This window comes from Microtus pennsylvanicus, chromosome 10 (assembly GCF_037038515.1).
Source record: "Microtus pennsylvanicus isolate mMicPen1 chromosome 10, mMicPen1.hap1, whole genome shotgun sequence".
Taxonomy (NCBI): domain Eukaryota; kingdom Metazoa; phylum Chordata; class Mammalia; order Rodentia; family Cricetidae; genus Microtus; species Microtus pennsylvanicus.
In genome coordinates this window covers 30725636-30749663 of record NC_134588.1, presented here as the reverse complement: position 1 = coordinate 30749663, position 24028 = coordinate 30725636, and the positions used below count along the sequence as shown (strand labels likewise).

The 24028-nt window shown below is 49.3% G+C and overlaps 1 protein-coding gene across 7 annotated transcripts in view; it reads left to right on the top strand.

Moving 5' to 3' along the window:
• Positions 1 to 24028, top strand: part of Nav1 (neuron navigator 1) — a 253222-nt gene that overhangs the window by 53796 nt on the left and 175398 nt on the right. The gene's annotated exons all lie outside the window — the stretch shown is intronic.

Below are 24028 nucleotides of genomic sequence, written 5' to 3'. Positions count from 1 at the left end.
CCCCCAGTACATGGGTATGCAGTCTGGAGAGGTCCCTGTGCCATGGTGGCTGGCAGCCAACTCTCAGACGCTCAGACACAGGACTCCCCCATCCCCCACCCATGCTCATGTCCTGGAAACTTCCTTCCATGAATCTCACCTCTCTAGAAAGATGAGCCTTTGCCAGAAGTCCACCTTTTTTATGAGGGGAGCCGCAGGCAGGCTTCTTGAGCACACCCAGACTCCTGTTAGCACAACTCCCAAGCTTGCTTTAAAAGAGGCCATGCCAGGGGTGGGGGTGGGGGAGAGAGAGAGTGTGTGTGTGTCATAAGCAAGGGAAGATACTAATTGGTTAAGCCCTGGATGCATCACTAGGGACAGTCTGAGGAGGAAAGAAACAGCACTTTATTTGGAAACAATTCTGCTGAGATGCAGAGTGTCTTAACGTCTCTTTCCGGCTGTTTGCTGTGAGGTGCATGCTGCATGCTCAAAATAGGGGCTGAGTTTTAAAGATGCAGGCCAAGTTCTGGGCCCAGATCCAAAGGAGCAGCTCAGGCCTGATGGTCCACCCTTAGGGGAAGGGTCCTAAGCAATTGTCTGTTCTCTGTCCCCTCATTCATTAGGGCTCAGGGACAGCCCTTTCTTAAAGCCTTTGTACTTGGAATGACCCCTGAACAGGAAGACACCCAGGCTGGGGCAGAGGAGGGTTCCCACAGAGACAGTGTCCAGGTGGAGGCAGCCAGTGAGTCTCCTTGCTGGTCTTGCCTCTGAGACAGACTTTCTGCTTATTCCTGCCATCAGTTCCAAGCCTAGAGTGGACAATAGAACCAGTGTTTTCTGCTTTTTCCCTGAAGCATGGTGAAGCAGGCCCAGTTTTTTTTTAATTACATTTTTATTTTGCATGCAGGTGCACATGCACTGTGGTGTGCGCATGCACTGTGGTGTGCACGTACACTGTAGTGTGCACGTGCGCTGTAATATGTGTGTGCACTGTGGGGTGCACGTGTACTGTGTGGTGCACATACACTGTGGGGTGCACGTGCGCTGTAATGTGTGTGTGCACTGTGGTGTGCACATGCACTGTGGTGTGCGCATGCACTGTGGTGTGCATGTGCACTGTGGGGTGCACGTGTACTGTGTGGTGCACATACACTGTGGGGTGCACGTGCGCTGTAATGTGTGTGTGCACTGTGGTGTGCACATGCACTGTGGTGTGCGCATGCACTGTGGTGTGCACGTACACTGTAGTGTGCACGTGCGCTGTAATGTGTGTGTGCACTGTGGGGTGCACGTGTACTGTGTGGTGCACATACACTGTGGGGTGCACGTGCACTGTGTAGTGCACGTGCGCTGTGGGGTGCACATACACTGTGGGGTGCACATACACTGTGGGGTGCACATACACTGTGTAGTGCACGTGCACTGTGGGGTGCACATACACTGTGGAGTGCACATACACTGTGGTGTGCACGTGCACTGTGGGGTGCACATACACTGTGGGGTGCACGTGCACTGTGGGGTGCACATACACTGTGGGGTGCACGTGCACTGTGGGGTGCACATACACTGTGGGGTGCACATACACTGTGTAGTGCATGTGCACGTGCACTGTGGGGTGCACATACACTGTGGGGTGCACATACACTGTGGGGTGCACATACACTGTGGGGTGCACATACACTGTGTAGTGCACGTGCACTGTGGGGTGCACATACACTGTGGGGTGCACATACACTGTGGGGTGCACGTGCACTGTGGGGTGCACATATACTGTGGTGAGCACATACACTGTGGGGTGCACATACACTGTGGGGTGCACATACACTGTGTAGTGCACGTGCACTGTGGGGTGCACATACACTGTGGGGTGCACATACACTGTGTAGTGCACGTGCACTGTGGGGTGCACATATACTGTGGTGAGCACATACACTGTGGGGTGCACATACACTGTGGGGTGCACATATACTGTGGTGGGCACATACACTGTGGGGTGCACATACACTGTGGGGTGCACATATACTGTGGTGGGCACATACACTGTGGGGTGCACATATACTGTGGTGGGCACATACACTGTGGGGTGCACGTGCACTGTGGGGTGCACATATACTGTGGTGGGCACATACACTGTGGGGTGCACATATACTGTGGTGGGCACATACACTGTGGGGTGCACATACACTGTGGGGTGCACATACACTGTGGGGTGCATGTACACTGTGGGGTGCACATACACTGTGGGGTGCACATACACTGTGGGGTGCACATACACTGTGTAGTGCACGTGCACTGTGGGGTGCACATATACTGTGGTGGGCACATACACTGTGGGGTGCACATACACTGTGGGGTGCACATACACTGTGGGGTGCACATATACTGTGGTGGGCACATACACTGTGGGGTGCACATATACTGTGGTGGGCACATACACTGTGGGGTGCACATACACTGTGGGGTGCACATATACTGTGGGGTGCACCTACACTGTGGGGTGCACTGCACTGTGGTGTGCAGGTGGAGGTCAGAGGACAACTAGCAGAGAAGTCTGTTCTCTCCTTTCACTATGTGAATTCTGGAATCCAACTCAAATTGGTGACAAGTGCTGTTACCCACTGTAGTTGGATTTTTCTTTGGGCTTTCAGCTCACAAATAATGACAGAGAAACTTATTACTAATTATAAAAGCTTGGCCTTAGCTTAGGCTTGTTCCTATCTAGTTCTTATGACTTAAATTAACCCATATTTTAATCTACATATTTTTTAATCTTTCCACAAAGCTCATCACCTCATCTCCATACTGTGCATCCTGCTTCCTCTAAGCCTGGCTGGCAACTCCGTCTTTCTTCTTTCCAGAGTCCTCTCTCTACCCGGATGCCCCCTATTCTCTCCTGCCTAGCTCCTGACCATTCAGCTCCTTACTACACCAATTACCGCGACACACCTTCATACGGTGTAAGCAAATATTCTCACAACGACCCACTGAGCCATCTCATTGGTTCAGGATTCAGTTTTCAAAAGGAATTGTGAATTTTAGAAGGTAGAGGCAAGCCAAATACAGGGGGGTTCCTGGAAAGAAGAAATGGATATTGAAGGAAAAACCCGTGAGCTCCAAGGGAAGCTTGCAGAGTAATTAGTAGGAAAACGCCAGTGTTGATCTCCTGGTGTTGACAATGCACCATGGTGGTGTGAAGCCTGAATGTGGAGGAAGGGTAGGGGGAGGGCTTTATCTTTTTATTGAGAAAATAAATAAGAGCAAGCGCTGGAAAGGAGTCAGAGAAAAGGGGACACTTACATCCTGCTGGGGAGAACGTTAAACCACAACAATCAGAACAGAAATTAGTATTGAGGTTTCTCAAAACAAAGCAGCCAAAACAACAGCCAAAAAATGTAGCTCATAATCCAGCTCTACCACTCCAAGTCAACAGACCAGAGATCTGCAATCAGTGTTTACGGTAGTGTTATTACAATAGCTAAGCTATGGAGCCCATCCAGATGTCCTTCAACAGAGGAATGGATAAGAAAAAGTGGGGATGGAGGAGGCTGGAGAGATGGCTCAGTGGTTAAGAGCACTGACTGCTCTTCCAAAGGACTCAGGTTCAACTCGCAGCACCCACATGGCAGCTCACAACTGTCTGTAACTCCAATTCCAGGGTATCAAATGCCCTCATGCAGGCATACATGAAGGCAAATGGCCAATGCATATGAAATAAAAATAAATAAATCATCAAAAGAAAAAGAGAAGGGTGGTTAATATTCACAATGGAACTTTATTCAGCCCTAAAAAACAAACTGTGTCATCTTTCAGGAAAATGGATGTACTTGGAGATTGTCACATCAAGCAAATTAAATCAGACTCAAAAAGCCCAATATCACATTTGTGGATCTAAGATTGTATATAGATCAATAGAACCATGTATGCATATGTCTCATAGAAACAGAAGCAAAACTATCTGGGAGAAGCAAAGGGACTAACAGGAGGGGAGAAGGGGACGGAAAGGGGGTATGTGGATGGACATGGCCAGAGTACATCGTATCATTACTTATTATTACATCATATTATACATTATAATTACCGTGAATTCAAGGCTAGCCTGATCTACAAAGCAAGTTCCAGGACAGCCAGGGCTACACAGGGAAACCCTGTTTTGGAAAAATCAAAACAAAACAATAAAACAAAAACAACAAAAAATTGCAAAGAAAAGGTGGAGGGAGTGGAGAAAATGGCAAGAAGTCAGATGGCGCGAGAGTCACAAGGAGGAAGGAGTACGTGCTTAAGCCTGCGACCCCCTCACCTAGGAGCACAAAGGCATGCGACCCCCTCACCTAGGAGCACAAAAGCATGCGACCCCCTCACCTAGGAGCACAAAGAGCTCTCCTAAGCTGCAGCGCTTAAGACCAAGTCACCACCCAGGAACCCCATCCTCCACACCTGGCAGATTTCAGAGCTGAGATCTGGCTCCTGGGATGTTCATCTCTTCCACGGACTCCTTAAACCTGATTTTCTCTTTCCCTTCCCAAGCTCTCAGCTTTTGGTCAGAGATGACAGATTAAAGCAGCAGTGATCACCTAGGCCATCCCAGGGGAGACATAGTGTTTCAGTAAAATCTAACATAGAGAGTCTGATGTGTGTCCCAGCATTCACACGTTGAAACCATGTCTCAGCACACACGTTGACACTGCACCCCAGCACACACATTGACCCATACCCCAGCAGACACGTTGACCCGTACCCCAGCACACGTGTTGACACCGTACCCCAGCAGACACGTTAACACCGTACCCCAGCACACACATTGACCCGTACCCCAGCAGACACGTTGACCCATACCCCAGCACACACGTTGACGCCGTACCCCAGCACACACGTTAACACCGTACCCCAGCACACACGTTGACCCATACCCCAGCAGACACGTTGACCCATACCCCAGCACGCGTGTTGACCCGCACCCCAGCACACACGTTGACGCCGTACCCCAGCACACACGTTGATGCCGTACCCCGGCACACACGTTGACGCTGTACACCAGCACACACGTTGACACCATACCCCAGCATACCTGTTGACGCCGTACCCCAGCACACACGTTGATGTCACACCCCAGTACACACATTGACCCGTACCTCAGCACACGTGTTGACGCCGTACCCCAGCACACACGTTGATGTCACACCCCAGTACACACATTGACCCGTACCTCAGCACACATGTTGACGCCGTACCCCAGCACACACGTTGATGTCACACCCCAGTACACACATTGACCCGTACCTCAGCACACGTGTTGACGTCGTACCCCAGCACACACGTTGACTCCATACCTCAGCACAATGATATGAGTGATCAGGCCTCAGGAAGAGTGATTAGGTCATTTAGGGCAAAGTCCCCTTTTTTACAAAAGAGGCCTCCGAGAGACCCTCAAATGTCCCGTATGTGAGGACACAGCAAGGGGGTACTTTGAACCAGAAGGTGGCCCCTTACCAGACAGTGAATCTAATATCTGGATCTTGAGTTTCCAGTCTTCCAGAATACGATCTGTACGTGTTGTTCATAAATTACCCTGGCTTTAGAATTTTGTTACAGCAGTCAGAACGGATTAGATGAAGAGCCAACATTTAGGACAGGTGAACCTGAAGATGGGCTGGCAAGATGGCTTAGCCAGTAAAAAGAACATGCATGTAAGCCTGACTATCTGAGTCAACCCCCAGAACCCACAGTGGCAAGAGAACTGACTCCTGAAAGTGGTGTTCTGACCTCCATATATGCACCATGGCATGGATGCTCACACACACACACACACTCATATATACACATTCACACATACACACATATACACACATGTGTGCACACACATACACACACATATATTTACACATATACACATATGCATACATACACGTGCACATACATACATCACACATACACATATTCACACACATACACACATGCGTGCACACATACATGCACACATATGTTTACACATATGCATACATACACGTGCACATACATACACCACACATATACACATATTCACACATATACACACATGCACACATACATACACATATATTTACACATACACACATGCGTACATACACGTGCACATACACATATCACACACATATATACACACGTGCATGCACACACATATACACATACCATACACACTAAAAATAAATAAAATAAAAAGCTTAAATGTGAAGGTAGTTAAAACAGAGGAGCCCTCAGCACCCACATTCGTACACTCAGAGAACCCTTGAGAAACTTCCTACCCTGGCCCAGCTCAAGTTACCCACTCCCTCCTCTCTGGTGCCCTCAAGATCGGTTGCTCATGAATGCTTCCTTTCCCCATTCCTTCGCTTACCCACCCAAGTGAACGGCTGTGGAAAAACCCACCATCTACGTATTCAAGATGAGTACCAAACCAGGTGGTTCCAAGACACATTCACTGTTAGGGCTGCCTTCTGCCATCGTCCTAAGTCTTTCTTGTCGCTGCAGTTCTAGGAGCTTTCCTTCATGTCTCTTCCTAAGACAGGAGAGAAGAATTAGGTACCTCTCCTCCTAGAGTAACCCCAAGACTAACAAGACCTTCCTCTAAATTTCGTTCTGTCTTGTTTACCTAGTCCTTTAGCCTTGCTGTGACAAGGCCAGGCCTGGTGAACACCCAGAGAGCTGCTGGGGGCTGGGGATGCTGCAGTGGGCCAGGCTCGGAAGCAACAGCCTACCAGCTCTTGCTCACATTCATCTTGGCTTCTCTGGTTCCACCAGTCTCCACTCCCAGCCATCCCACTCCTGGCAACAAGCTGGGCTCTGGCCAAGCAGAAATGGCAGCAGCACTCCTCTGGTGTCTTGTTGGCATTATTGGAGAAGTTGGCTTTGAAACCACAGAGGTGTTTCAAGTACCGGGGGAGAGAGCTCAGGAAGCCGTGGAGACAGCGAGACAGCTGAATTAAACAGCATCTGTCTGTGTGAGTCATTGCTCCCCTGCCTGCCACCATAGTCCTTGCATGAACCTTGAGCTAGTGAGACACCTCAGCCCACTAAGTCTCTCCTAGAAGCAGAATCTGAGTACTTAGCTGAGAATTACTGCAAGAAAGGATTCCCTGAACTTCATGGGCCCCGAGGCACTCCATACAGTTTCCTGGGAGGGTAGCCAGTAGTTGCCACAGTTGGTCCCACTCTTCTTAATCAGCTTCTCCTGAGACCTGTGGCCCTCTCCTTGTGGCTCACCTCATGTCGTTCCAACATGACATGGTGTATTCAGTAATCAGCACAGCTGCCTTCTCTCATTGCCTTATTTTGCCTCCGGTGACAAATTTCATTGGTTTGACAAAATTAGTTTGCTTGAAAGCTACAATGGAAGCCCTGTCTTTGCCAACCACGTGCCTGGGTTCCACCTCTCCTGGTTTTCTCCATGGTGACAAAGAATTCAGGAAGGTTGAAAAAGTCCCCATCTGAAACTTAAGTTTACCCCAAAGGCCAGCCAGGCAGAGGGGCAAATGGGAGTGTGCCTACAGATCATGGGCTCTCATAGTCTCTCCATGATACCCAGCAGGCACTGGGGCATTCCCATCAATGTACTTGAATGGGCTCCTCCTCGTTGATGTGAGGGAGAGACTGTCATCCATACCGCTCAACAGATGAGCTGCTTGGGTGTCATAAACAGTGGGTTCATGAATCTGGATGGCAGTCAGGTCTTTGGGTGTCTGAAGAGTCTTTGGGTTCTGTCCATTCCATCCATCGGGTGATTAAGATAACAACATGGGTTGGCTGTAATTGCGAAAGGCCAACAATAACTCAGACTCCCACATACCAGAGTCCATCACCCCTTCTCACTCTGCAGCAACCCTATGAGATGCACATTGCTATTCCCCTTTTGCTTTGGTTTTATCTTCTGACAGGGTCACACTGTATAGACCAAGCTAGCCTTGAACTATGATTGCCCTGCCTCAATCACGGGAGTGCTGAGATTACAGGTGCATGTCACCACACCCAGCTGCTAGTCCCATTTTATGGACGAGAAAAGTGAATGTCAAGGAGGTTATCCCTCCTGATTGGGTCACACATCGAGGAAGAGGTACAGTGTGCTTTTTCCACTACAGTATGAAGTCTTCTCATAGGATTTCTCAGCCCTTATATTTAAGGACTTTAAAATTTTTGTGGTTTTTTTTTCTCTATCATCCTGCTACAACATAAACACAGCTATGAAAATACACTGACGCTTGTTTGTTTTGCAGTTGCTTCTACAAGAGCATTTTAGCAAATACACAAATAGTGACCCAGCCCTAGGGAGGTCACAGGCTCTCTCTTCTTGCTTCTGTATTTGTGTTCTCTTCATTCTGGCCCTGTCTTCTGCTTCTCTCCTATGCCTTTGTGTTCCCCCCGGGGTGTTTCTCTGTTTTCCCACCTTCCCTCATCATCTTTTCTGCTCCTTTAGGCCTTGGCAGCCAATCCTGTACCTTTAGCATCTCGTTGCCAAGCAACAGACTTTCTACCTGCCCCATTGTGTTAGAATCTCCATGGCAACAAATATTGCCAAAAAGGAAGGGAAGGGAGAGTTATGTGGGTTGCAAGAGGACCCTGTATTTTAGGACATTTGTGCGATTTTGCCAGCCGTAAAATGCTCACTCTCGGGGTTCCCAGAGGACATCACAGTTTGCTTAAATCTAAACCTTCTAGATGGCTTGTCAAGAGACATAGTGTGAGTCAGGAGAGATAGTCTTCAGCTTAGGGATGTTCATGTGTAGTGCAGGGTTGAGAGCCATGAGCACTTTTTGCATGGACAGATGGAGCAGGGCCGTGTGACCACCTCTTTGTGAGACAGTTCTGACAACCTAGACAAGACAGGGCTTTTCAATACGGTTAGTGAGACAGGTAATGAAGAGTTTTTCCACAGGGCACAGGGAGGCTGTGTGTGAACACGGTCTTGCTCAGAATGCAGCACTGAGGAAAGGCTAAGAAGTAAAGGATGGGGAATAACATAAGATTCTGGCCACATGGGCTCCCACCAGAGATCTGGGGCATGTGGCATGTAGGAGCCCTGACAATTCACAGTCTGTCCTTAGGCTCCAGACGGCCTCCCCCCAGCCTCTGCTTCCTTCAGAGATCTGGGGGGATTCTGCTGGGAAAAGGAGGTAGAGGAGGTGGGGAAGAGATGGGGGTAGCATGAACTCCCAGCGCTTATGCTGGAGTGCAGCAGGGACGTTAGCTCTAAGTCCACAGACTCCGAGGGATGTCCTGAAAGATGTCCTTCTGGTGTCCGGCTGGGAAGGGGAAGCTGAAGCCACCTTATGAAGAACATTAAGGGAAGGCGGGCAAGCCTGAGCTGGTCAGACCACCTGCCACCCCTTCCAATGTGGAGGGTGACCAGCCGGGACTCTTTAGAACGCACATAACCTCATATGATAAAACTTTCTCGTGGACAGAACAGGCTGCTTTATCTGTACTTACTGTTCAGGATAGAGCGTGTGGACAGCTGTCCATCCCAGAACCCATCACTCACGGGGACTGCGATGACACCTAACCACCCCATTTCACTGGCAATTTCCTCAGTGGTACCGCACTGCATGGTTTTCCCAAGGTCACAGGTTATCATCCCTGGCCCTGGGCATTCCAGGCAGAGAAATATCTCTGTCTCTCTCAGCTCCAAGCAGGCGATGAGAAAGACAGTCTCATTATTTAGTGCTCTTTGTGCTTAGAAAATTCTCAGCTCTAAAACAGAGCATTGCAGATTGTTTTTGTTTGTTTGATTGATTGTTTCTGAGACAGGGTCTCCCTGAGTGGCCCTGGCTGCCTTGGCACTCGCTTTGTAGATCAGGCTGACCTTGAACTCTTAGAGCGCTATCTGCTTCTGCCTCTCAAGTGCTAGGTTAAAGGCATGAGCCATCATCCTCACATAGTCCAGGTTCTCAGTCTAGTGGGAAGGAGAGCAGATGGGGTCTTCTCCCTCGCAGGGGTGGAGGAGCACCCCTACATCTTCTCCAGCTGTGCTCTCCTACCTCTTTGGCCTGTTCATGCTCTTGTATGCACGGCCAGGCTCCCAGTGGGTAACGCCCTCCTGCTGAATAAGGCAGTTTAGATGCTAGATGCTCGCCACTGAGAGTGAGTCAGACACTCCAGACACTGTTGCGGAAGGAGTTGGCTGATCTTTTCGGAACAGCAGTCTGCAATTTGTAACTGAAAGGCTTTTCAGGACTCTCCTCCTGGACCCAGCCACTCTCCTTCTAAGAACGAAGCCCGAGGAAAAGATCGGAAGCACAAGCAGAACCGCCTTTAATTCCTGTGCGCAGGAGGCAGAAGCAGGCAGGTCTCTAAGTCTGACTTCAGCCTGGTTTACAAAGTGAATTCTGGGACAGCCAGAGCTACACAGAGAAATCCTGTCTCAAAAATCTGACGGGAAGAAAAAAAAAGAAAAAACTGCAACTGGGGAAAACTGGAAACACCATACGTGGGCAGCAGTGGTGGAGGGGTTTATGGGTTCAGGCAATACATCCCCATAATGGTTCATGATCCAATAAATGTGCTTAGAATGACATTTGGAGACTTAAAGTAAAAGGCAAAGGTGCTTAGTACACAGTAAAGAAATGTACAATTATAGTACAGCCACAGTTTTATAGTGTATGTGTATTTTGGGAGTTTGTTTTTTCTAATATATGTTGTGATTTTTTAGGAGTAGTAACTACCCTTTGGGGTTTTTTAAGAAAAGGTAAATTTTATTTTTATATGTATGCATATGTGTGTGCCAGTGTTTGCAGAGGCCAGAAGAGGGCGTTGGATCCCTGGGAGCAGACATTGCGAGGGGCTAGTCTGGGTGCTGGGGCATAGTACTCCAAGCCTCTGGAAGAGCAGCAAGTACTCTTGCTCCTAACCAGCCAGCCATCTCTCCAGCTCTAATAGTAATAATTTTAAAGTACTTCTTATGTGTTCCTACACTTTGCCCATTTCATCTTCGCAGTTCAGTGATGTTTGTCATCCTTGTTATCTAGAAGCAAGCAAAGATTGAGAGGCTGAGCATCTTTCCCAAAGCCACACACCTCACGGACACAGTCAGATCCTCCACACACCTCACAGACACAGTCAGATCCTCCACACACCTCACAGACACAGTCAGATCCTCCACACACCTCACGGACACAGTCAGATCCTCCACACACCTCACAGTCAGATCCTCCACACACCTCACGGACACAGTCAGATCCTCCACACACCTCACAGTCAGATCCTCCACACACCTCACGGACACAGTCAGATCCTCCACACACCTCACAGACACAGTCAGATCCTCCACACACCTCACAGTCAGATCCTCCACACACCTCACAGTCAGATCCTCCACACACCTCACAGTCAGATCCTCCACACACCTCACAGTCAGATCCTCCACACACCTCACAGTCAGATCCTCCACACACCTCACAGACACAGTCAGATCCTCCACACACCTCACAGTCAGATCCTCCACACACCTCACAGACACAGTCAGATCCTCCACACACCTCACAGACACAGTCAGATCCTCCACACACCTCACAGTCAGATCCTCCACACACCTCACAGACACAGTCAGATCCTCCACACACCTCACAGTCAGATCCTCCACACACCTCACAGACACAGTCAGATCCTCCACACACCTCACAGACACAGTCAGATCCTCCACACACCTCACAGTCAGATCCTCCACACACCTCACAGACACAGTCAGATCCTCCACACACCTCACAGTCAGATCCTCCACACACCTCACGGACACAGTCAGATCCTCCACACACCTCACAGTCAGATCCTCCACACACCTCACGGACACAGTCAGATCCTCCACACACCTCACGGACACAGTCAGATCCTCCACACACCTCACAGTCAGATCCTCCACACACCTCACAGTCAGATCCTCCACACACCTCACAGTCAGATCCTCCACACACCTCACAGTCAGATCCTCCACACACCTCACAGACACAGTCAGATCCTCCACACACCTCACAGACACAGTCAGATCCTCCACACACCTCACAGTCAGATCCTCCACACACCTCACAGTCAGATCCTCCACACACCTCACAGTCAGATCCTCCACACACCTCACAGATACAGTCAGATCCTCCACACACCTCACAGTCAGATCCTCCACACACCTCACAGACACAGTCAGATCCTCCACACACCTCACAGACACAGTCAGATCCTCCACACACCTCACAGTCAGATCCTCCACACACCTCACAGACACAGTCAGATCCTCCACACACCTCACGGACACAGTCAGATCCTCCACACACCTCACAGTCAGATCCTCCACACACCTCACAGACACAGTCAGATCCTCCACACACCTCACGGACACAGTCAGATCCTCCACACACCTCACGGACACAGTCAGATCCTCCACACACCTCACAGTCAGATCCTCCACACACCTCACAGTCAGATCCTCCACACACCTCACAGTCAGATCCTCCACACACCTCACGGATGCAGTCAGATCCTCCACACACCTCACAGACACAGTCAGATCCTCCACACACCTCACAGACACAGTCAGATCCTCCACACACCTCACAGTCAGATCCTCCACACACCTCACAGTCAGATCCTCCACACACCTCACGGATGCAGTCAGATCCTCCACACATCTCACAGACACAGTCATATCCTCCGCTCAGCTTATCAGGTAGCCTGCTCAAACCTTCTATCAGCCCTTGCAAGTGGACACCGTGCTGATCCGAAACCTCGTGCACACACTCCCAGGGTGCTGAGACCCAGAGTATTGCAGGCAAAAACTCAGCCCAGTGTGGGGGAGGATAGGTGCGGATGGTGGGAATCCCCCCCCCCCCCGGAAAAGCAGCTTGGAGCTTGAGCATTCCAGAATCCTGGAGAGCTCTCTCCTACCCTACCATCAAGGAACCTCCCTCCCCCTGGCCCAGCCCTGTGCCCTAAACTTTGCTGAACGATACACCTCCATCTGTCCAGCTGGAAAACTCATCTGTGAGTGATGCTGGAAACCTTGTGTTGGGGGAGAAAAATCATAATAAGTTGAATGTGGGAAGATTGAGCTGATCAGTCCTAAAGAGACCTGTCGTCTGGCTGGCTGCCAGGGTCTCTTCTCTCTCTGTCTTCGTGGAACTCCCCACCCTCAAGGCTCCACACACAGCTGCTCCTCCCACCTCCCCCCCAGCAGCCCAGCAGCCCAGTCTGGGTCAATCCGCCCTGTACCTAAGCTGTCCCTGAAGAAACCAGACCCCCCCAGCAACTGGTTCTCAGAACCTAGACATGTGTGTCCGGTGGCTTCAAACTCTATAATCTTCATCACAGAAGCCAAACACAATGGCAAGGTGTTTGGCATTGGAGGTCGTGAAGCAGGAACATTCTGGATTCCAGGAAAGTGCCTGGGAAGAGGGGGAGGAAAAGAAGATGGGGAGCAGGCAGGGAGAGCGGCTTCTCTGTCAAACTATATAGTTGTAGGAAACTGTGGGCGGGTCCCATGCTTCCCAGGCCCATCCCAACTTCCCCAAGAGACACTTATAACAGACCTCCAGCCCCCTGTGATTTGTGGGACAGTTTTAAACCATTGATTTTCATTAGCACTTAATCATTCCTCTGGGCTAATTGAAAAGGAATCAAAGATACTGCTTTAAGTGGAGCCGCTGGATGGAGCAAATCAGCGAGATATACCAGATATGCTGACAGCAGGAGTCTGCAGCCAGGAAGTTCCGCGGCCCCTCCCTGAAGTCCAAACTCCAGTTCTGTGTCTGAGGCCAGGAACTGAGAGAAGCAAGCCCCCAGTATGAGGAACTAGCAAATGCATTCTGTTTTTTAACTAGCGGGGTAGAAGTGAGATGCGTAGAAGAACTTCTAGCCTAGGGGAATGGGGTGACTGGTTCTGAGATCTAGGAGGAGGGTAGTGGCTGCTGATTCTGTGTGGTGTTTGAGATCTCAGAGCACCCTGTCTTTGGCAGCCTGGGTGTAGATGGAACAGCTCATGGTCAGGGAACAGTTAGGGAATGCTGCTGGGGAAGTAGGTGACGGGCATTCCAAATCTGGGTTTTGCTGCGTTCAGAAGCTTCTGTTGGGGATCAGTAGGGCTGGACTAGAGGCAGGGGCTGGACCCCTGCCTGGCGATTTACTCAAGTTATGTTGGAAGTACCTGAGATTCCCTCAGGACCCCATCTTTCCTCTGTAAGCATGTTACCATCTGGTTAGAAAGGAGGCCATGTCAGCCTGCAGGACCGGGGAATTCCTAAGAGCTGGCAGAAGCCTGGGGTTCAGAGGGGACATGGGAAGGAAATGATGGATCCCATTGCCTTTGAACAATCCTAATCCCTGTTCTGAGCCAGGAGCCAGCCAGGCGGGCGCTGGGGTACTGAGCCCACACTGCTTCCATGCCAAATTCTAGCCATTTCCTCTGCTTTCTGCCAATCCTCTGCCCACTCAGATACCCACTAGCTGTCTGCCCTTGTCTTCTCTCCACAGTGCCTAGGGTGATTCCCTTTTCTGCCAAGGACCTGGCAGCTGAATTGCGGGGGTGATGCCGCCAACATCTCTGTTCTCAGGCTGGCAGAGGATAGAGGCTGGACCTAACAAATGTCTCTTGAGCCTCTGTCTTCAACTCCAAAAGCCCCTTCACAATTCCAGATCTGAGAGAGACTGAGGTCTAATATGGGCAGGAGTCTGAGTGGTCACACCAGGCTCTTCTGTCATTTCTCACTGTGACTTGGGACGAGCTCCTGCCTTGCAGGCAGGGGATGCTATCGTTGCCTGTGTATCTTGCCCCGGGTAGCACACATGTACTGTACCAGGTCCATAACTCCATTCTCCAGGGAAAGCCTGGTGCATGCTGCAAGATGTGGAAGGGCAGGGGGCAGTGTAGTGGTGAGGGAGGTGGGAGGTGTGGCAAAGCACTTGCCACATAAACGTAATGACTTGAGATCAGTTCCCAGGGTATTTGTGTAAAAAGCTAGGGACTTGTTGGCATGTATAAATCCATCGCTGAAGAGGTAGAGACAGGAGGATTCTTAGAACTTTCCGACTAGACAGTCTATGTGAATCAGCACTGGGTCAAACAAACAAAAACAAGGTTAAATTGCATTTGTAAACAAGTTTTTTAAAAATTTAAATGATGTATATGTTGAAGAACGTGTGAGGTTGAACACATATGTTTGTGTGTGTGTATGTGTGTGTGTGAGAGAGAGTATGTGACTGTGTATGTGTGTTCATGTTTGTGGGTGTGGTTTCCCTGTGTGTATCTGGTCCAAGTATAAGTGTGTATATCTGGGGGATGAGGTGCATATCTCTGTGTTTAGGTACAGGCATGTATGTCTCATCTATGGAACATATAAATGTCAGAAATATGCTGATCACGAGACATGAGATCAAGGTATTAGCAGATTCACTGGTCACTGGGTCTTCTGGGTCTTCATATGACAGAAGGACGGCATCTTTAAGCCACTTTGAAGAGGGTACTAATCCCATCTATAAGGACTCTGCCTTGACATAGTCACCTCCCAAGGGCCTGGCCATTCAATGCTATCCTTGGAGATTCATCTCAGCATGTGGATTTTAGGAAAACAAAATCATTCAGACCATGGAAGTATGTGTCTGTGTGCACAGTGTCCACAGGCTGGAGCAGCCAAGTCACCTTTTCACTGTGGCATCGAAGGACGTGGCTGTCTATTCTCTGTGAAGGTTCAGCCCCTGGGGAGCCAGACTGGGGTTCCAGCCAGAGGAAAAGCCTCAGTTGGGGTTTAGTTATGGGAAGTAACGATCAGGATGACAAAAGCAAAAGAGACCCCATGGCAGATGAAGTAAGATGGCGTGAAAAGAAACGCACATGGCCTAAGACTTCCCTCTGTGGCATCTGGCTCCTTGCAGGCCATCCAAGTCAGCCTCCTGGCCCAGATGTTGCCCCTAGGCTATCTTCCTACAGTGAAAGCCTCACCTTCAGGAGTACATGCCACTTTTTAATGCATTTTTATTTTCTGTGTATGAGTGTTTCGCTTGTGTGTATGTTTGTGTAGCATGTGCATAGCTGATGCCCTCAGAGGTCAGATAAGTGTTTCAGATCCCCTGGAACTGGAGATAGAGACATTTGTGAACCGCCATGTGGGCGCTGAGAATTGTGGGTGCAGGGAATAGAACCTGGGTCTTTTAAAAGAGCAACTGGTGCTTTGGACCACTGAGCCATCTCTCCAGCCCACTGTGGAGAATATTAACTTTGCTATTTTAAAATTATGTGTATATAGGTATGTCCATATATGGGTATGCACACTCAAGTGCACACCCACTGAGTCCAGAAGATGGCATCAGATGCCCTGTAGCTGAAGTTCCAGGCAATTGTAAACTGCCTGGTGTAGATGTTGGGTCCTCTGAAAGAACAGAGTGTTTTGTTTTCTTTTTAATTATTGTTAGTTATGTCTAGGTGTCTGAAGAGGTTGGCGGGATGTCAGATCCCCTGGAGTTAGAGTTGCAGGTTGTTGTGAACTGCCTGGCGTGGGTGGTGGGAATCAAACTCAGGCTCTCTTCAAGAACACGTACATGCTCTTAACCGCTGACCCATCTCTCCTCCCGAGCAGTATGCTTTTCACTGCTGAGCCTTCTCAGCAGCCCCATGCCGTGGCTTTAAACACATGAAAACTCAGCTGGCTGTCTGGCTTTGTGCATCCACTCCACTCCAGTCCTGCATAGATCAGGTGGCCCAATGATACTCTGATGAAAATGAAGTTTAGGTTAGAAATGAAGCATTCTGAGCAGTGCTTGCTTGTCTTTGACTGAAGTGGCTGCGTGGATGCTAATGGCAGAGGAGAGGGCGGTCAACGCTGAGCCCAGGACATAGCTCACTAACAAACAGCACTCCTGGTGGAAGAGTGGCCACTGCTGTATCCTTCCTCTCCTAACTCCCCCATCTGTACACCTAATGCTATAAGGCGAGCACTCATCATTAGCACCCAAGAAGTGCGCTGCTCTGGACTGCCTCTAGACCTCAGCAGGACGCATCAGTGTCCATATCTGCATGACAGTATGAGGGAAGGAGGAAGATGAAGATGTGGTAAATTCAGGTGATCCTGGCTCCAGGTCTGCATCAAGCTGCTACTCTGTGCTCCGTAACTGCTCCAGGCCAACAATGGCTGTTTTCCTCCGTCCCTTTGCTATATTTTTCTTTTCTTTCCCTTTTTTCTTTATTCTCCTCCGTTTTTTTTTTAAATTTCAACATAACATATCCATCCTCGTCATACTGTGATTAAGATGGCCGACTTTATGGAGTGGGCATCTTAGCTGCTTCCCCAGAGATCTGTGGTGGCCTCTTTAACTGGCGGCTGCAGGAGGAGCTGTCCTATCAGCACCACGACCAGACCCCGCCCACCCTGCCGTGACTGCGGGCTGCTGCTCAAGGGCAGATACGACAGAGGAAAGCTGGTCCAGAACTAGCGATCTGGAGAGTTCTCCAGCCTCATATGGACCACCTTCCTCCCCAAACACCCTGCCTAGGCTCTGCAGAATGGAGGGAGCTAGCGCTTGGGCTCTCACCACCTTCTAAGCTTGAGTAAAATATTTATAGACCCAAAATACTTCTTGGCTCCGGGATTTGCAGAGCATTAAGCCAGTTAGCTGGCATTTGTCCTGATGGGGCCTGGGGCCAGAGTGAAGAGATGGGATGGTGGCTGGAAGGGAGGCTTGTTCCAGCTATATGGTGAGAAGCTGCAGTGGGCTAGCGGCAAACAGAGGCTTGGGATCTGGGCTCTGTAGGTGTCTCCTAGGTTCTGCCATCTGTAGCCGTGTGATCCTGAGCAAGAGCCTTAGCCTACCTGGGTTTTGTAGTCTGTGCCTCTGAAGCAGGGATGATGGTGACGCCAACGGGTAGGACAATTGCAAGGTACTGCAGTAGAATGGTTAGACTGGTGTCAGGCATGCAGCCCAGAAAGGCAACTAAAAGGAGTTTAGTTTAAAAATAAATATAAGGGGCTAGAAAGATGCTGGTGAACTAAAAGCACTTCCTGATCTTGTAAAGGACTCATGCCAGGCAGCCCACAACCGCTTGTAACTCCAGCTCCAGTGGATCCTCTGTCCTCTGTAGGCACCTGCTCTTACATGCTCACACACTCACCCACACAAGGGTTTTAAAATTAAATCTTTAAATGCGTGTTTGTGGTACCAGGGTGAGTGTGCGAGAGCAGGTAGTTGGAGTATAGACACTAAGGGGATAGGGTGGGTTGATCAAGTGCAATTTTTTGATGAGTGTGCTGTACACCATGCTGGGGTCCAGGGGCTGCTCCACCCGAGGCCACCAGCCTCTTGACTTAACTGCAAAACATCAGGCTGTCCCAGTTGTCATCTGAATTTGATTCCTTTCCTCCCTGGAGGAGGGACAGATGTTCTAACATAGTTTCTACTACTGCTATGTGCCTGTTACTATGCTGAGTGTCTTATTTTATTTCTTCATTTAATCTTTCTGAAAGCCCATGACCAGATTTTGCAGGTGAGAAAAATTTCCAGGCTTAGAAAACTTTCCTGAAGCCACATAGTGAGAAGTAATGAACCTTCCAGACTGGCCTTCCACTTACCACCACATGTTTTTCCAACTGATCAGCCTCTTTCTCCTTCCTCTAGTAGATGGTTGAGTGGAATCATATCCAGTACGGGTGTAATGAATCTTCCTCTGTCCCACCAGCCAGCTCCCAAATAACACGGAGACTTATTATTAATTATGAAAGCTTGGCTGTCTACTAGCTCTTATAACTCCAATCAACCAGCTTTTATTAATCTACGTTTTACCATGTGGCTTTTTACCTTTTCTTCTATATGTCTGACTCCCTCTATGTCTGTCTCATTGACATCTCCTCCACACTTAGATTATCTACTCCTACTTCCTCTCTCTGCCCAGAAGTCCCACCCATACTTCCTGCCTATCTATTGGCCATTCAGCTCTTTATTAAACCAATCACAGCAGTAGACCTTCACACAGTGTGCAAATATCCCACAACAGGTGGGCAGTGTTTGTCCTGCTGCAGATTTATAACAGGAGAACCAGACAGCTCAACCTCCATCCCTGGAATCTCTGGCATAAACCAGACATGGAGGCTGATTCTGTGATGCCAGTGTGTGGGAAGGGAAGCAGGAGAGTCAGAAGTTCAAGGTCGTCCTTGGCTACAAGAACTCTCCAAGCCAGCCTTGGATACATGAAGCCCCGTTTCTAACAGATACACAGACAAATGCTACTAATGATAATAAAATGAGAGAGATCAGTCTTTGGGGTCCTAACAACTGTTTGTTGGGGGCCAGATGAAGCATGGTTCTAAGCCTTTAGTGTTTAACTAACTTACTTATTGAAGCTGTTCTAATAGGCAGGAACTGATTTTGGTCTCATTTTGTAGAATGGAAAAACACAAGTTCTAGAACTTACCAGGGGTCACACTATAAGCAAAGCCAGGCTTTGGATCCGGAAGTTTACTCTTCATCACTGTAGTGCTTGATCTCTTTGAAGAGCAGGGTCTGAATGATGGAGCGGATGGATAGACCCATGGGTATGAAGAACCCTATACCACATTACCATTTCCAAGACTGAACCACCAGCCCTATTGTTGCCTCTTCCCTGAAGTCTCACTAGTTATCACACCCCTAACAGACCCTGAGGTCTCAATGATGTTTCATTTTATCTCTTTAGTACCCGCCGGACAGGCTGCTTGGTGTGTTTCTCAGTCCTTGAGATCAGAACCTGGGCCTCTGCCATCTTGATTTTCATAGCACCTGGCAAAGCATGTGGCAGATGGAAGGTACCCAGCTAGAGTGTGTTATTGTTGAACAAAGAGATGATGCCAAGAATCCTTTTGAAAGTGGGATGCTATTTGTAACACAGAGTACCAACTCCCTAAGGTAGCAGTGAGCACGGGGTTTCCCAGAATGAGGGAACTAATGAACTCCTGAGACCTTCTTCTTCACTGAGGACAAACGAAGAGCCAGGTCAGAGAACTTGGTGATTTGGCTCTCTCTCTCTCTCTCTCTCTCTCTCTCTCTCTCGTCCTCTGCATCCCCTTCCAGCTCCCTCCATAGCCTTCTTCCACCCTTGATGCTCCTCAGATGCACTGTGAAGGTGTCATGAAGGCTGATGGTGGTAGCAGCCAAGCTCTTTGGCTTGAACAGAGTCAAACATCTCCCCAGGATCCCGTTATTATGTCTGTTCAGGACCCAAAACAATGAGGAGTGAGGGCAGAGCAGGAGCAGAATAGGCCCCAGAGCAAGTACAGAGTCCCGAAATTATTTGTCTCACTAAGAGTGCAGTAGGTGCCACAGCCAGCAGGCGTCAGACTGTGGCCCAGGACAAAATATCGGGCAGAGGTCTACTTATGACCTCAGGAGGCACCATTGTCCATGTCTCAGTGTCCAGGCCCACACCCATGTGTCTTTCCCACCCCCTACCCTTTGTCCTAAGCTGTATTAGTCAGCATTCTCTACAGAACTAATAAAAAAAGAACATAATGACTATATACATATATTCATTCATTAATATATTCATATCATTCATTCAATAAATCCCATATATATTTGTGTACACACACATATGTAAGGGATTTATTAAAGTGGCTTACAGGTTGTGATCCAGATAATCCAACAGTGGCTGTCTCCTGACAGAAATCCTGTAGTTTTTCGGTCCATGAGACTGGATGTCTCCATAGACCCAATCTGACGCTGGAGTCCTAGAGGATTTCTAGAGAACTGCTGGGCTTCAGCCTACAGTGAAATCTCAAAGAAGTATGTTCTAATAGCAGCCAAGGAAGGCCTCAACAACAGGACAGATGAAATTGCCAGCAAAAGTAAAGGCAAGCAGACAAAAAGCAAAAGCTTCTTTCTTCCATGACCTTTTTTTATGTGTCCAGATTTAGGGTGGGTCTTCCCATCTTAAATGATCCAATCAATAAAATCCCTGACAGTGATGCCTAGCTGCTTGGGTTAAAGCTGATTCCAGATATAGGCAAGCTGACACCCAAGATGAGCCATCACACAAGCTTCTACCCTGGCCCATGTGTATCTCCAGTCACCTACCAGTCATAATAGAGCTGTGGCCAGGCTGAGTTAATCCATCACCTCTCCTCCTCTCTAAGCCCCTGCCCCATTCTCCCCCAACCACCCAAGGCAAACAGAATGAGGGGGACAGAGAGGATAAGATATAAGAGATGTTGGGGGAAGAAGAACTCCCCACCCAGTGCTGCCTATGACTGATTTTCTTCTCTCCTGGTCTCCAACCTATGGACTTGATCCCCTTCCCCAGCTCCATCTCTGAGAGACTCAGAACAACATGACAGCAAGGGAGAGGCCATCTTGGCACAAGGGGTGTTGGGGATGAGGCTGGGTACATGGTGAGTGTAGCCTGCCAATCCGCAGGGGACATCCCCTCTCCAGTACACCTTGGCACTCCGTAGCATCACCTTCCTGTCCCATGAAAGGAGAATGGTAAGACTTGCCTTCTCAGGTTGTTGTGAGGATTCAAAATGTCTCACTAAGAGAGACTGCTTCTAGGCACACAGGGAACGGCTTGGTAAGGGCAGATGTGCGAGTTCACCTTACATTGCCCGGAGATGCTCACTTAGAGGCAAACTAGGGATGCCCCTCAGTGACCCCTCTGCCACAGGCTAGAATAATGTGCCACCTGGTGGGGGACCCTCCATCACTCTAAGGCTGCTGTGGCTCTCCCAGGCTCGACCTGGGACAATGGCTGTCACCTCCCAAGCAGCATCTTGCTTCCAATCTCCTAGAGGACCTTCTGAGGAGGAGGGGCAAGCAACTGCAATGGAGAGGCAGGGCGGGGCCCCAGTGACCTACCACAGCACGGTTTTAAAAGTCCTCTCCCATCATGCTTTTTAAAAAATGATGATCTAGGGAAAGCAGCAGTGACTGGGTATACTCCATTAGCAAGGGAGCTAGAAGCAGCCTTGGCCTTCAGACTGCGAGAACTGGAAAGCCAGCCAGCCCTAGCCAGAGGGCGTGGGGACATCTGAGGCCAGGAAGTCCAGACTAGTTCCTGCAGAGCTAGGAGCTGGCGGTTCCTGGCAGAGCAGGTAGGTGGGCTGCTATGGGTCTTTGGGTCAGGGCACAGCACCCTGGAGACACTCGATCGATCAGGCTGAACCAAGATGCAATTTGTAAATTCTCTTAAAGATGAACTTTCCAGAAGAGGTGGTTTGAGGGGCCTAACTGGGTTTGGTTCCCACATTGGATTTGGATTGGGATTAAGGATGGGAGCAGAAATAAGCCTTTGCAGCAGCTTACCAAGGAGGCTAGAGCGTAGAAATGCCAAAGTCTTGAGCGTGGGTAGGACAGATCAGTAGTCTAAAGCCTTTGCCACAAGTGGACCTGCTGGTCAGCTCCAGTGCTCAGAGTCCAGCGCAGCTCAGTGTTCTAGGCCAAGGTCAGCCCCCTGAGCCCACAAAAACCTCCGGGCTAGGGCTCGGCACCAAAGCTGACAGACAGAGCTGACCACTATAGGGGGTGGCTGAGTGGAAGGCCAGTGACAGGCTATATCCTCCCTCCACCCCACTGAGGCCATAGGCTGTCTAGCAGGGTGCTCTTTTCTTGTTGAAGGACTCATGATCTGCTTCTCAGTCTTATTGTGCCTTCGTTTTTCAGGCATGGAGAGGTTACATACTTTTCCAGGTTCTAGCAGGTACAGGCAGTGTGGGAAGACTCCTCGGTCCTTTCATGCTGGGACTGAAGACAGAGCAGGATGCTCTGTACCCCTAACAGGCCAGGGGTGACTCACTCCCTCAATCCGACCAGGCAGGAGGGCTAGGAGTGCACAGCAGTTCAAGCAGGAGTCAGCTGAGCCTTGGGTGTGGTCCTCCATACAGCAACCCTGGAGGGGCAGAAGAGAGCTCATTGTGGTCTCTGAATGCACATGGCTTTGCTAGCCACCTCTAATGGAGCAAGTGGAGGGTACCTTAGGTCATCCAGTAATGTCATCAGGCCACTGAAGTATAAACTAGAGGAAGGGAAGAGGATATGGCTTCTCTTTCTTGTCATCGGTTGGGAGAACGCCTGTATGCTCTCACAGCCTCCAAGTTGCTTCTACAGACCCACCCTGGCTGGAGCATCTATCTTGGCTTCTCACAGACTAGTCCACAGCTGGTCTAGGGCCCCAGCTCAAAGGTCAGGGAGAGGTCGCCAACGGCATAAACATCCCTGACTCTGCTGCTGGCTTCTTTTTTTGTTTTATTTTGTTTTTATTTATTTTTGTTTTGTTTTCAAGATAGGGTTTCTCTATGTAATAGCATTAACTGCCTTGGAACTCGCTCTGTAGACCAGGCTGGCCTTGAACTCACAGAGATCCACCTGCCTCTGCCTCCCGAGTGCTGCTGGGATTAAAGGTGTGTGCCACCACCTCCGGGCTCCTTTATTATTTCTGCCTTTGATGTGGTGCTTAGAAAGTTTTTTTCCCCATAACAAAATCATGGACATGTTCGTGTCTGTATTCTGTAAATACTTATGTTTTGATTTTTAAAGACTTGACTCTTAAATTGATCCAAATTTAATTACATGTGCCTTTATAACAGCTACAGATTCTCTTTGAATAATTCTGTTCACTCATTAACATGGCAGAACTGGGGAACTGGGGTGGGAGAGAGAGACTGAGATCTGGAAGGGAGATGGGATAATGAATGGATCAAGGTAGAAGAAAAGGGAAGGCACACTGGTGACTGAAGGTATTTGGCCTTCAGTGAGATCCTCGGTTTCTGAAGTTAGATGAGGGGGAGAGGAAGTGGCAAAGAACAGTCTTGAGGATGCAGGATACAGGTGGGGAACGAGCAGAGAGGACCCATGGCCAGGTGCTCAAATCCCCCGTGGTTGTAGGATTAGGAAAAGGACCAGAAGAGGTCATCAACTAGGAGGGTACGAGAGTGGGAGGAGCCTGGGCCTCACGGAGACAAGTTTCTGGATTGGAAGAACTGTGGTCCAATGACATGTAGGAGGATATTACATTTCCCTCGGGAGGTATCTAAAGGACTTGGGGTACCCTGAAAGTCCTGATCCCCTAGCATCTGTGAGGTGAGTCTGTCTC